The following is a 15,010-nucleotide window of genomic DNA, read 5'->3' as shown; positions in this document are numbered from 1 at the left end:
AGCGAGGAAGCAATTACAGAAGCCAGACCTTCTACCTTCTGCAACCCTCAATGACCCTGGGTCCATGCTCCCAGAGGGATAGAGAATGGGAAAGCTATCGGGGGAGGGGGTGGGATATGGAGATTGGGCGGTGGGAATTGTGTGGAGTTGTACCCCTCCTACCCTATGGTTTTGTTAATTAATCCTTTCTTAAATTAAAAAAAAAAAAAACAAACTGTGGTCTGGGAGGTGGCGTAATGATAAAGCTTTGGTCTCTCAAGCATGAGGTCCCAAGTTCAATCCCTGGCAGCACATGTGCCAGAGTGATGTCTGGTTCTTTTTCTCTCTTCCTGCCTTTCTCATAAATAAATAAAATCTTTTTTTTTTAAAAATTGTGGTGCTATGAACACAGGTACACACAGATCTTTTTGGATGGGTGTGTTTGCTTCCTCAGGACATATCCCCAGGAGAGGGATTGCCAGGTTATAAGGTAGGTCCATTTCTAGTGTTCTGAGAGTTTTCCAGACTGCTCTCCACAGGGGTGGACCAAATCCTACCAGCAGTGCAGAAGGGTACCTTTGCCCCAATGGCCACATCAGCATTTGTTGTTGCTATTGTTTATGATGTGTGACATTCTCAGAGGGGTGAAGTGATATCTCTTTGTTGAAGTGGTATCTCATTTATTTGCATTTCTCTGACAATCAGTGACTTGGAGTATTTTTTCATATGTCTGTTCACCTTTTTGATCTCTTCTTTGGTGGATATTTTGTTCATATCCTATCCCATTTGGGGGTGGGGTCATTGCTGCTGCTGCTGCTGAGTTTGATGAGCTCTTTGTATATTTCGGTTATTAGTTTTTTTTGTCTGATGAATTTGCATTCTTTTAGTCACCCAAAGTGCAATAGTAACTTGTTACAGCAGCTATAGGAAGCTAATGCAGTTTTTTATTTTTATTTTTTTTAATATTTATTTCTCTTTTGTTGCTCTTGTTGTTTTTCCTTGTTGTAGTTACTATTGTTGTTGTTATTGATGTCGCCGTTGTTAGATAGGACAGAGAGAAATGGAGAGAGAAGGGGAAGACAGAGAGGGGAGAGAAAGAGACACTGCAGACTTGCTTCACCGTCTGTGAAGGGACTCCCCTGCAGGTGGGGAGCCCAGCTCGAACCAGGATGCTTATGCCGTCCTTGTGCTTTGCACCACGTGCGCTTAACCCGAAGGCAGTTTTAAGAATAGAAGTGGTGAGAAATTGTTAAAATCTGGTTGTATTTTGAAAGTGGAGCCCTAGAGACTGATGGATTAGCTATGTATGTGAAAGAAAGGACAGAGTTATGTTTCGTGAGTAGTGGAATCATCATTCAGTGAGATGGGAAAGATTATGAGGGTGCAGTGAGTTCTGGAGCTTATTTTTGGACTTAAGCTCCAAATGGAGATAGTGCATAGGCTGGATCTTTGACGTGGACTACAGCAGGGAAAGCTGGGGCATGGTGAAATTAGTCTGCCCATGAATTTAAGGTTAAATGACAGGCTTCGATCATCCCAGGAGTGCCTGCAATGGAAAAGTCCTGGGATGAGCTCTGGCCCTGCTAACAGAAGCAAAAATTGGTATCCTTGCTCACACTGGACTCCGGAATTTATTTCTCAAGTAGAGGAAATCTAGAAAGTAGCTTCATTAGTACCGAAGACATTCGTAATAGATTCTCAACATTTGCCTTTCCTTAGACAAGCACCTGTTCAAACTAAACTCCTGGCTAACAACTATTTTCAGTATTTACTCTTGGTGGCTTAACAAAACACTAGGTAAATTCAGACATGACAATTATTTACGTTTACGTGTATTGTACTGAAGTAAGGAAAAAGAAATTCTACAGATTTACTTAGGATTTATATGGCCAGCCAAGTCATAATTATAAACTGCAGTTGGTTATAGGATGTAGAACATTCAATGATGTCTAAGATATACCACGGTTTAAAGCAAACACAAACACATACCTTGTTCTGGGTGATAATAGCAGCTTTGAGCACTTGCATAAGATATACCTGATTCCCAGGGCTTCAGAATTTGTCTTTGATTTATTTCTTTAAAATGGAATTCCCCAATGTAGAAGATACCAGTCAGACTGCCCATTCCTGAGAAGAGATCTGAGGGGGTTTGGGTCTTTTTAGTCTGAGTTGTCCCAGCCATTCCCTACCCCAACTCAACCCCATGGACCTCACTATCAATAGCTGATTGGTGAGAAAAATTGAGAAAAAAAATTTCTTTTCTTTATTGTTTGAGCTAGGAAATTATTTAAAAACAACAACAGCAGAAACAGGGCAGGGGAGATGGCACAAAGCTTATGTAAAGAGACTCTCGTGCCTATGGCTCCGAAGTTTCAGGTGCAGCCCGCCATCCCATTCTAAACAAGAGAGCTGTGCTCTGGCAAAAGAAAGAAAAAGTTATATAAACAATAAAAATGACTTTGTTGAGATGTAAGTCACATACTATAAAATTCACCTTTTTTTTTTCTTTTTCCTTCCAGAGTACTGCTGCTCAACTCTGGCTTTTGGCGTTGCTGGGAATTAAACCTGGGACTTTAGGGCCTCAGACATCGGTGTATATTTGCATAATCATCATCCTATATCCCACCCTCGTGCATCCTTTTAAAATGAACAATTTGACCCACAGATGTAGCTCAGTGGAAGAGCACACGCCTTGCATGTATGAGACCCTAGGTTTGTTTCCCAGCACCAGAGAATAAAATCAACTTAAAAAAGTAAAATGTAGAGCTCAAATTTGGGTGTATTCACAAGGATTTTCAACTGCTTCCTAACTTAAAAATATATTTTATCCTTATTTAATTTCTTTAATATTTTTTTTATTTATTCCCTTTTGTTGCCCTTGTTTTTCAATTTTTCTTTTTTAAAAGATTTTTTAAAATATTTAATATTTATTTCCTTTTTGTTGCCCTTGTTTTTACTGCTTTTGTAGTTATTATTGTTGATGTCGTCGTTGTTGGATAGGACAGAGAGAAATGGGAGAGCAGAGGGGGAGAGAAAGATAGACACCTGCAGACCTGCTTCACCACCTGTGAAGGGACTCCTCTACAGGTGAGAAGCGAGGGCTCGAACAGGGATCCTTATGCCAGTCCTTGGGCTTGGCGCCACGTGTGCTTAACCCGCTGCGCTACTGCCCGACTCCCCTTTAATTTATTTTTCAATAGAGCACTGTTCAGCTCTGGTTTACAGTAGTGTGGGGGGTTGAATCTGAAACTTAGGAGCCTCAGGCTTGAGATTCTCTTTGCATAACCATTATATTCTCTTTGCATAACCTTCCGTTTGATTCTATACCTGTTCCCCTTCCCCCTTATAGCCTTAGGAAGCAACTCATTTTTTTGTTTTTATACATTTGCCAATGATGGACATTCCATATAAGTGAGATCACATAACATCTAGCTTTTGTGACTGACTTCTTTCATTTTCCATAATGTTTTCAGACTCCATTCACACTATGATACAGCAACACTGCATACATGTACAAGTTTTCGTGTAGACGTTTACATTTCTCTTGGGTATATAGCCAGGAGAGTGACTGTTAGGTCACATGATGAGTCCATAACATGAACATTAAATCTTTTAATGTATGGCTAGCTATACTTACCTGGCAGTGGAAGAACCATGATCAAGCAGGTGGTTTTCCCAGGGTGAGACTCGTTCATTGCACTTGGAACTTGTTGACCTCTGCGACTTCCCCAAATGTGGGAAACTCAACTGCATAATTTGTGATAGTGGGGGACTGCGTGTGCGCTCTCCCCTGTTCAAAAAAAAAAAAATGTATGGCTAGCTTTCCCTTTATTTAGATCTTAACCTTTTTTCCAGTAATGTTTTATAGTTTTCTGTATGATATCTTGTATTTCTTTTTGTTAAATTTATCTATTATTTTTTGTTTGCCTTTTTAAATTAATATATTATTGGATAGAGACAGAGAAAAATTGAGAGGGTACGGGGAGAACCAGAGGGAGAGAGAGACAGAGAGAGATACCAGCAGCCCTGCTTCACCACTTTCGAAGCTTTCCCCCTGCAGGTGGGGACCAGGGGCTTGAACCTGGGTCCTTGATCACTGTAATGTGTGCGCTTAACCAGCCACCACCTGGCTCCTCTTTTGTTAAATTTATATCTATGCATTTTATATTTCAATATTTTAAGAATTATAGTTACTTTATTTTCATTGCAGATTGTTCATTGTTACTATGTAAATACAGTTGATAATTGTATATGAATGCCTTTTTGCATAATCCCTTTGCTATTTCTCAGCTTGTGATGTTTCTCTCTCTTGTAAAAAAATAAATATATATATATAACATTGGGTCAGGAGGCAGCTCATGGATGAGACCCAGAACTGAATCTCTCTGCAACACATTAAAGATTTTAAAAAATTTAATAAGTCAGTCAGTTATTGAGATATTTAGTATAAACCCTGTACTTGACTTGGAGACCTAATATTTTACTTTACTTTGGTATCCATTAGATGCAGAGATAAACATTATCTGTCAAATCTAGGACATAATTTGGTTTGTTTTAAAATATTTGTACGTATTTCAAATAGACTTTTTAAAATAAGTTGTGATTTACATAAAAATTGATGTACAGGCTCCAATATGTGTTGATACTACAACCTTGCTTTACAGAAGAAGGAACAAAAAAAAAAGAGGAAGGAAAGAAGGAAATTATATATTTTTTATTTGACAGAGACAGAAAGAAAGAGAGTGAGAGAAAGAGATACCCACAGCAGAGGGAGGGAAGATAGCATAATGGTTATGCTAACAGACTCTTATGCCTTATGGCTTTGAAGTCCCAGGTTCAATCCCCCTGCACCATCATAAACCAGAGCTGAACAGTGCTCTGATGAAAACAAAACAACAAACAAAAAACGCAAACCAACCAAACAAAACCCCCACAGCACTGCTCTGCTGCTCTTTAAGCTTCTCTCCCTATTGGTGGGGCCCAGGAATTTGAACCCAGGTCTCCAAACAGGTAATGTGTCTGCTCTACAGGGAGAAATTATAGTTAGGTTTTTGTCTGTAATAAAAAAACAAAAAACAAAAGAACAACTGTTGCTTTGACAGCAAGATGAGTACCAGTACTGCACAAACAATGTAAAACAATGTAAAATGGCAAATTCAAGAAGAAATAAAGAACTTACAGGTGTTACTACTTAGGGAAACTTTAGCTTTCGGATCTTTTGTTTCTGTATTGAAAGCACTACATGTTTGCATTTAAGTTTGGAAGGTTTTACAGACACTTATTCTTAAAGGTAAATACTCCATAGTAAGTGGTCTAACCATAATCAGTGTATATCAGGGATACAGAGCTCTGTAAGTGGAGGAATGGACAGACCGAGTAAGTGGAGGAGGCTAGGCAGAAAGGGTGAGGTTGGGGGAAGTGGAACTATATAGTGAATTCATTAAAAAAATTTTTTTAGGGAGTCGGGCGGTAGTGCACTGGGTTAAGCGCACATAGTACAAAGCACAAGGACTGCTGCAAGGGTCCTGATTCGAGCCCTCAGCTTCCCACCTGCAGGGGGGTCGCTATGCAAGCGTTGCAGCAGGTCTGCAGGTGTCTGTCTTTCTCTCCCCCTCTCTGTCTTCCCCTCCTCTCTCCATTTCTCTCTGTCCTATCCAACAACGACAGCAGCAGCAGCAATAACAACAATGGGAGAAAAATGGTACAGGAGCAGTGGATTTGTAGTGCTGGCACTGAGCCCCAGCGATGACCCTAGAGGCAAAAATATTTGTTTGTTTATTAATTTATTTTAAAAATAGAGACAGGCAGAGAGAGTGGAAGAGATCAGGGCATTCACTGAAGCTTCCTTCAATATGGTGGAGGTGAGGCTTGAACCCGAGTTACAGGCATGACAGAACTGCACACTAAGTGAGCTATTTTGCAGGCTTGCTACACTGACTTATTTTTTTGTGTGTGTGAGAGAGAGAGAGGATATCACCCTGGCAATCTGATAATTTGATGCCAGCAGTAAAACTCTGGACCTCATGCTTGCTAGTCCAGTACTTGAGCCGCTGTGCTACCACCAAGGCCATGCTAGACTTATTATTATTAATATTTTTTTCTTTCCCACCGGATTTCTCTCTGGGGCTCAGTGCCTGCTGTGAGTCCTCTGCTCTCAGTGCCCTCCCCCCACTTTGTTTTTCCTTTTCTTCTTACTTGAGAGGACAAAGATAAATTGAAAAGGGAGGGGGAGATAAAGAGGGAGAGAAGGGAGCCAGCCAGTAGCGCAGTGGGTTAAGCACGCGTGGCATGAGGCCCAAGGAACTGCAGGGGAGTCGCTTCACAGGCGGTGAAGCAGGTCTGCGGGTGTCTGTCTTTCTCTCCCCCTGTCTTCTCCTCTCTCCATTTCTCTGTGTCCTATCCAACAACGATGACAACAATAACAACAATAATAACTACAACAACAATAAAAAAATAAGGACAACAAAAGGGAAAATAAATTTTTTTTAAAAAGGGAGAGAAAGAGACACCAGTAGCCCTGCTTCCTTGCTCATAAAGCTTCTTCCCTGCAGTGGGGGGAGGGGGGAGGGAAGCCAGGACCTTAAACCCAGGTCCTTGTGCGCGGTAATGTGTGAGCTCAACCAGGTGCATCACTGTCCAGCATGGCTAAAACTTATTATTTAATTTTTTAAAAAATATTTATTTATTTTCCCTTTTGTTGCCCTTGTTTTTTTAATTGTAGTTATGATTGTTGTTGTTGATGTCGTCATCGATAGGACAGAGAGAAATGGAGAGAGGAGGGGAAGACAGAGAGGGGGCGAGAAAGACAGACACCTGCAGACCTGCTTCACCGCTTGTGAAGCGACTTCCCTGAAGGTGGGGAGCCGGGGGCTGGAACCGGGATCCTTACGCCTGGTCTTTGCGCTTAGCACCACGTGCTTAACACCACACTACTGCCCAACCCCCTCCAACCCCCCAACCCCCCTTTTTTTTTTGCTTCCAGGGTTATTGCTTGGGCTTGGTGCCTGCACCACGAATCCACTGCTCCTGGAAGCTATTTCTTCCCCTTTTGTTGCCCCTGTTTTTTTATTGTTGATGTAGTTATTATTGTTGTTGTTGTTGATGTCATTGTTGTTGGATAAGACAGAGAGAAATGATGAGAGGAGGGAAAGACAGAGGGAAGAGAGAAAGACACCCGCAGGCCTGCTTCACCGCTTGCAAAGTGACCCTCTGCAGGTAGGGAGCTGGGGGCTTGAACCGGGATCCTTAATGCTGATCCTTGTGCGTAGCTATGTGCACTTAACCCACTGAGCTACCGCCTGACCCCCAATACCACATCTTATTGTCCATTTCTATAGAAGTACAGAGAAACAACACAATTTACTTGTGATTGAAAATGAAATATAAACACTTTAGTTAGCAGGCGTTTACAAGATAGCTCATTGTATATCTCTGGAAATTTGAAAACAACACAGTCACTATTTTTTGAACCACCATTGCACATAGTTATAACTTTATTGTTTGCCGGGAGCCAAGGCCTTAGCTAAGACTCTCATATAGCCAGTGAGAGGACATTCCGACCATTGGAACTGAGATTACCATCTAGCTGTTTGGAAAGTCACCCACCTCCCTCCCCCACTACCTTAGCAGAACTTCCTCCTTGTTTATGCATAAATTGTGGCTGTAAAATAAAATTTTCAGAGCTTGATCAGACCTCCTGTCTAGCTCTCGTTCTTCGTGTCTCTTGTCCCCTCCATTCTCTCGCCCCCTACCCTAGGTCTCTGTTGATAGACCCCGCAGGCCGGGGCAATTGTTTAGTCCTACCTGTAAGTCATTATGCTCATTTTAATACTCTTCTAAAAGAATTGCCAGCTCTGTGACTGTCCCTATTGCTAATAAGCTCCTTTGTGTTTCTTATCTCATGATGAAGTGTTAAAGGATTTTCTTCACGCAAGTAAATCAGGCGCCTGTGTATAATATTACTGAAATGTGAACATAATTGTGTTGCAATTATGACCCACTTGCTAATTTGAACTGTATGAAATATCAGCTAAATGCTTCTGTATTTTCACAGGTATGTTTGCTTGCTGGGCAAACATAGTTGGAAGTGTTTCATGTAGGTATGATGATCTGTCAGTCTTGGGGTGCAGATGAGGGCAGGTTTTCCTGAATAGTGATACAATTCTAGTTTTCTTGGCATTTTTTGACTAAGTGGTGATGACTGGAATTTCCAGAAGAAGTAAAAATGGACCTGGTCCTGGTACATGTGTTAGAAAAGGACCCCAGCTGGGGGTGAGAGTCTTTTGCAGACACCTATAGCGGCAAAATGGGAAATTGCACCCATGTGCCAGCAACTGTATGGAAATGGTTAACCTCCGGATACAGAAACTCAAGAATGGTAGCAGTGGGGTGCCTAGCTAATCCACACAGTTAATGAATTGGTCTCAAACTCTGAGGGCTGTAAAAGCCCCAAAACGTCCCCAAGCCAACTTCTTTTTGTAGTCTTTTGGGAAGCTAGGGAACTGAATTGCTATTTCCCATTTAATAACATTAATTTAGGCGACTTCTGTCTTGCTAAACTAGTCTGATTCTGGTAAGGAAGGGTTGTTAATAGAGAACACTAAACATCCTTGATTAGACCATTGAGGTAGCAGATAAGAAAACAAAGGCTTTAATTTGGAGGAGGGAGGGTACTAAGAGTAGAGCATATTGTGCCTGAAATGCTGGTAAGGTGTGACTCCTCCTTTATTGACAAGCTCATTTATTGACTGATTTCAGGAGTGGAACTCTGTCACTATGTGACTACTACTTGTGTAATGGATTACCCATGAGACTATTACTAGACTTCTAGGAACATAGCTAAACTAGACATCCTTGCTTCTTTCCACCGCAGGACCCCTATTCTCATTCACTCTATGACTACTCTTTGGGTCCTGTTTATGAAACATTTTGTCTTCATGTATTACTGCCTTTCAGCCACCAAGTTGCAGAAGCTACTATGATCCCATCCTATCTCCCTGGCCAGAAGACCTTGCCAGCATGTCCTGGAACCTCACCTCTCCAGAGTCCCACTCTACTATGGAAAGATAGAGCCAGGTTAGGGGTATGGATCGACCTGCCAAAACTTCCTTCTACATACACCCCAGGAAGTATTTTGGTCCATACTCCCAGAGAAGGGAAATGTTAGAAGTGACTAGAGGGTTCAAAACCTCAATTCCACTGGGACCTGGAATGTTTCTGACTGGGTCATGTTTTGATGCCATCAGTGGGAGGGAAGAGAATCTGGGAAATAGCAGAGAATGCCAGGCACTGTTTTACTTATCTGAGAGGGAAGAGGACAAAGCAAGGACATTCGGTAGTAATAATAGGTATAGGTGTGGCTTAGAATGGGCTGTAGAAGTGAATAAAAATGGGCATATCTGGGAGTCGGGAGGTGGCGCAGTGGGTTAAGCGCAGGTGGCACAAAGTGCAAGGACTGGTGTAAGGATCCCGGTTCGAGTCCCTGGCTCCCCACCTGCAGGGGAGTCACTTCACAGGCGGTGAAGCAGGTCTGCAGGTGTCTTTCTCTCCCCCTCTCTGTCTTCCCTTCCTCTCTCCATTTCTCTCTGTCCTATCCAATAACGACATCAATAACCACAATGATGTTAAACAACAAGGGCAACAAAAGGGAAAAATATATATATATATATATAAAAGATTCTTTTTTTTTTAAAAAAAGGGCATATCTGTGACCTTGGGAGAACTATTAGAATTTCCTCTGGAGGGAGATGAGGACACATAACTCTGGTGGTGGGATTGGTATGGAATTATACTCCTATTATCTTATAATTTTGTAAATCACTAATAAAAATTTAAAAATGAATCATTTGAATGTATTTTATTGTTTTGAAATTCTGATGTGCCACACTTGAATTTGTCAATTTGTGCCAGAACTGATGTTTTGGTTCCCCCACCTCTAGTTAATAATTAAATCTTAAAAACACAAGCAATTTAATAAATATAAATTTCCTTACTAGTATAAACTCAAACATGTGTCTTCAAGGACATGGGTCTTTCAAGTTTGCATGCCTTGTGGGATCTATTAAGGTTATAAGGTTTGGATGGCTTTTTAGCTAGGCTGCTTCTCAAAACTGACTCACAGCAAGTAGTCGTGGGCAGTTCAGTAACTGCTACTGATGTGGGACAAAGACTGGACTCACTCCAGCAACCTAGGAAATGGAGCACCGGATAAAGTATTAGACTCAATCTCATTCTTGGCATTTTATGTGCCAGTGTGATGCTCTGGTTCTTTCTCTATTCTTCTCATAAGTAAATAAATCTTAAAAAAAAAATCAAACAACTAAACAATGAATTCCCCTAGCTAAGTCTTCCTCTCCACTGATGCAACTCAGTGGGTGCAGATATCTATTTGGGCATCTTCATCAGCTCTGTGACATTTGGGGGGCAAAGTAAACATGCAGCTCATGCTGCTTTGCTGTGCTGTAATAAACTGTCTCTGATCCAGGAACTTCAGGCCTTCTTCCAGCATCCATGAAACAGCAATTGCATACAATCAAATCTCAGACTCACAATTTTTACCGGAATGATCCTTGAAAAAAGAAGGCAAATGCAAAAATAGAAGTGACAAGATAGGGCTGGGGAAATAGCATGAGTGCTGAAAGGCCTTCATGGCTAAGGCACCAAAGGCCCCACGTTCAATCCCCAGCACCACCATATTTATGCCAGAGCTGAGTAGTGCTCTGGTAAAAAAAAAAAAAGTAAAATAAATAAAATTTACATTTTATTTTATTTTATTAAAGATTTTATTCATTAGAAAGATAGGAGGAGAGAGAAAGAACCAGACATCACTCTGGCACATGTGCTGCCATGGACCCCATGCTTGAGAGTCCAAAGCTTTATCACTGCGCCACCTCCCAGACCACACCACAAAACTTACATTTTAAAAGGTGATAAGTTTAGATATTTAAGTTAACTATTTGCATAATATTTATGTAAACTGCTTCTTACTCTATGAAAAGAAACCCTGGTTTTTGGGCTCAAAGCTCCACACTGCCCTCTGGTGTTACATCGTCCTTGCCAATTAAACTCTGGGAACTGTCCCAGTGGACATGAGTGTGGGGTCATCAGATACGATGAAAGAATGACAGACTGTGATTTCAGACAGTTTCCTCATGGAGAAGTTCTGCATTGAGGTTATTTTGCTTGGTAACTCATGGACTATATATGATTCTGAGGTAGAAACAATGTCAGAATTCTCTTGATGTACTCTTATTTTGTAAGGAAGATTTTTTTTTTTGGAGACAAATAATGTGACCAAAATCATGCTGCGATTTTATGCTATAGAGCAGGGGTGTCTGGACTGGAGCAGCACGGTCCTATTCTCTTTGCTAGTCCAGTTCTACTTCTCCAGGATGTTCTCAGTTCACAGTATGGTGTGGGGCACCGCAATTAGGCAGCTCAAATCTAGTGGCTAATCCAGGATTCAGATCCAGTGAAAGATGTGTGACTGTTGCCATCCCAGCACTTCCTTTTCAGGGGCGAGTCTTTCCAGACCTGAGTTTGGATCTTATTTAACCTGTTGCTTGGCAAACGCAGAATTGAATAGAGCATCTCTTCCCTTCCCTTCTCCTCCCCTCCCCTCCCCCGCTCCCCCTCTCCCTCCCCCCTCTCCTCCCCTTCCCTTCTCCTCCCCTCCCCTCCCCCGCTCCCCCTCTCCCTCCCCTCCCCTCCCCTCCCCTCCCCTCCCCTCCCCTCCCCTCTCCTCTCCTCTCTTCTTTTTTCCATAGAGCATCTTTGTGACCACGCTGGGGAATCCAGGCTGAGGCCCCCCCCCCCCCCCCCCCCCGCACACCTGCAGAGGTGAAGCTTCCTGAGCAGCGGGTCTGCACTGCAGGCGCGTTTCTGTTTCTCTCTCCCTCCTCTACCCCCATCTCTCTCAATTTGTCTCTATAAAAAGGAGTTGAAATACATGCAAATGCACATTACCCAGTGACGCAGCCATCTGACTAGCCACGTGGGTTCTTCTTGAATTAACATATTTCTGTTTGGACAATGAGACTAGAAGTTTAGAATTAAGTCACCTGAAATTTTTGATAACTTGTGGGAGAAATAATATAGAGGGAGACGACCAGAGGACCCTGAAGTCCAACTCCGGTCAGGACCCGGGAGAAGAGGGAGAACAGAAGGGCTTTCGGAAGTAGTAATAGGTGTAGGTGTGACTTAGAAAGGAAAAGAAGTGGTCCGGGAGGTGGTACAGTAGATAAAGCACTGGACTCTAAAGCATGTGGTCCTGAGTTCAATCCCCGGCAGCACATGTACCAGGGTGATGCCTGGTTCTTTCTCTCTACTACTATGTTTCTCATTAATAAATAAATAAAATAATTTAAAAAAAAAAGAAAGGAAAAGAAGGGGAATAGGGCGGTAGTGCGGCGGGTTAATCGCAGGTGGCACAAAGCACAAGGACCAGAGTAAGGATCACGGATCGAGCCCTCGGCTCCCCACCTGCAGGGGAGTAACTTCACAGGATGTGAAGCAGGTGTCTGTCTTTCTCTCCCCCTCTCTGTCTTCCCCCTCTCTCCATTTCTCTCTGTCCTATCCAACAACATCTATAACAACAATAAAAACTATAATAAAAGAACAAAGGCAACAAAAGGGAATAGACATTTTAAAAAGTTAAAAGGAAAAGAAGATGGGATAATGGGAGAAAAACATTATTTCTATATGATATAGAAATAATAGTATATATACCCATTATAATATATACTATAGAAATAATAGTATATATACCCATTGTAATAAATACTAAAGAAATAATAGTATATATACCCATTGTAATATATACTATAGAAATAATAGTATATATACCCATTATAATATATACTATAGAAATAATAGTATATATATCCATTGTAATATATACTATAGGAATAATAGTATATATACCCATTGTAATATATAATATAGGAATAATAGTATATATACCCATTGTAATATATACTATAGGAATAATAGTATATATACCCATTATAATAAATACTATAGGAATAATAGTATATATACCCATTGTAATATACACTATAGGAATAATAGTATATATACCCATTTTAATATTAACTATAGAAATAATAGTATATATACCCATCGTAATATATACTATAGGAATAACAGTATATATACCCATCATAATATATACTATAGGAATAATAGAATATATAACCCACCGTAATATATACTATAGAAATAATAGTATATATACCCATCATAATATATACTATAGGAATAATAGTATATATAACCATTATAATATATACTATAGGAATAATAGTATATATACCCACAATAATATATACTATAGGAATAATAGTATATATACTCACCATAATATATACTATAAAATAATAGTATATATACCCAGCATAATATACACTATAGGGATAATAGTATATATACCCAAGATAATATACACTATAGGAATAATAGCATATATACCCATCACAATATATACTATAGAAATAATAGTATATATACCCATTATAATATACACTAAAGGGATAATAGTATATATACCCAGTATAATACACACTATAGGGATAATAGTATATATACCCATCATAATATATACTATAGGGATAATAGTATATTCACCCAGCATAATATACACTATAGGGATAATAGTATATATACCCAATATAATATACACTATAGGAATAATACTATATATACCCACCATAATATACACTAAAGGGATAATAGCATATATACCCACTATAATATAAACAATAGGAATAATAGTATATATACCCATCATAATACCCACTATGGGAATAATAGTATATATACCCACTATAATATATACTATAGGAATAATAGTATATATACATATCATAATATACACTATAGGGATAATAGCATATATAGCCACTATAATATACACTATACGAGTAATAGTATATATATCCATGAAAATATACACTATAGGAATAATAGTATATATACCCATCATAATATACACTATAGGAATAATACTATATATACTCACTATAATACATACTATAGGAATAGTAGTATATATACCCATCATAATACAAACTATAGGGATAATAGTATATATACCCACCATAATATACACTATAGGGATAATAGTATATATACCCATCATAATATACACTATAGGGATAATAGTATACATAGCCAATATAATATACACTATAGGGATAATAGTATATATATCTATCATAATATACACTATTGGAATAATACTATATATATCCAACATAATATACACTATAGAAATAATAGTATATATACCCACTATAATATATACTATAGGAATAATAGTATATATACCCATCATAATATGCACTATAGGGATAATAGTATATATACCCATGATAATATACACTATAGGAATAATAGTATATATACCCATCATAATATACACTATATGGATAATAGTATATATACCAACTGTATATACACTATAGGGATAATAGTATATATACGACTATAATATATACTATAGGAATAATAGTATATATACCCACCATAATACACACTATAGGGATAATAGTATATATACCCATCATAATATACATTATAGGGATAATAGTATATGTACCCACTATAATACACACTATAGGGATAATAGTATATATACCCACCATAATATACACTATAGGGATAATAGTATATATACCCACTATAATACACACTATAGGGATATTAGTATATATACCCATCATAATATACACTAAAGGGATAATAGTATATATACCCAGTATAATACACACTATAGGGATAATAGTATATATACCCATGATAATATACTCTATAAGGATAATAGTATATATAACCACTATAATACACACTAGGAATAATAGTATATATACCCACTATAATATAGACTATAGGGATAATAGTATATATACCCACTATAATACACACTATAGGGATAATAATATATATACCCACTATAATATATACAACAAGGATAATAGTATATATACCCATCATAATATACACTATAGGGATAATGATATATACACCCACTATA

At 39.1% G+C, this 15,010-nt stretch overlaps 1 non-coding gene across 1 annotated transcript; it reads left to right on the top strand.

Moving 5' to 3' along the window:
* Positions 1-3,608: 3,608 nt before the first annotated feature.
* Positions 3,609-3,772, top strand: LOC132538757 (U1 spliceosomal RNA). The gene has a single exon (XR_009550097.1). It is a non-coding gene; the product is annotated as a U1 spliceosomal RNA (small nuclear RNA).
* Positions 3,773-15,010: the final 11,238 nt, after the last annotated feature.

Source organism: Erinaceus europaeus, chromosome 5, assembly GCF_950295315.1.
Source record: "Erinaceus europaeus chromosome 5, mEriEur2.1, whole genome shotgun sequence".
Lineage (NCBI taxonomy): Eukaryota > Metazoa > Chordata > Mammalia > Eulipotyphla > Erinaceidae > Erinaceus > Erinaceus europaeus.
This window is presented reverse-complemented; position numbering and strand designations above follow the sequence as displayed.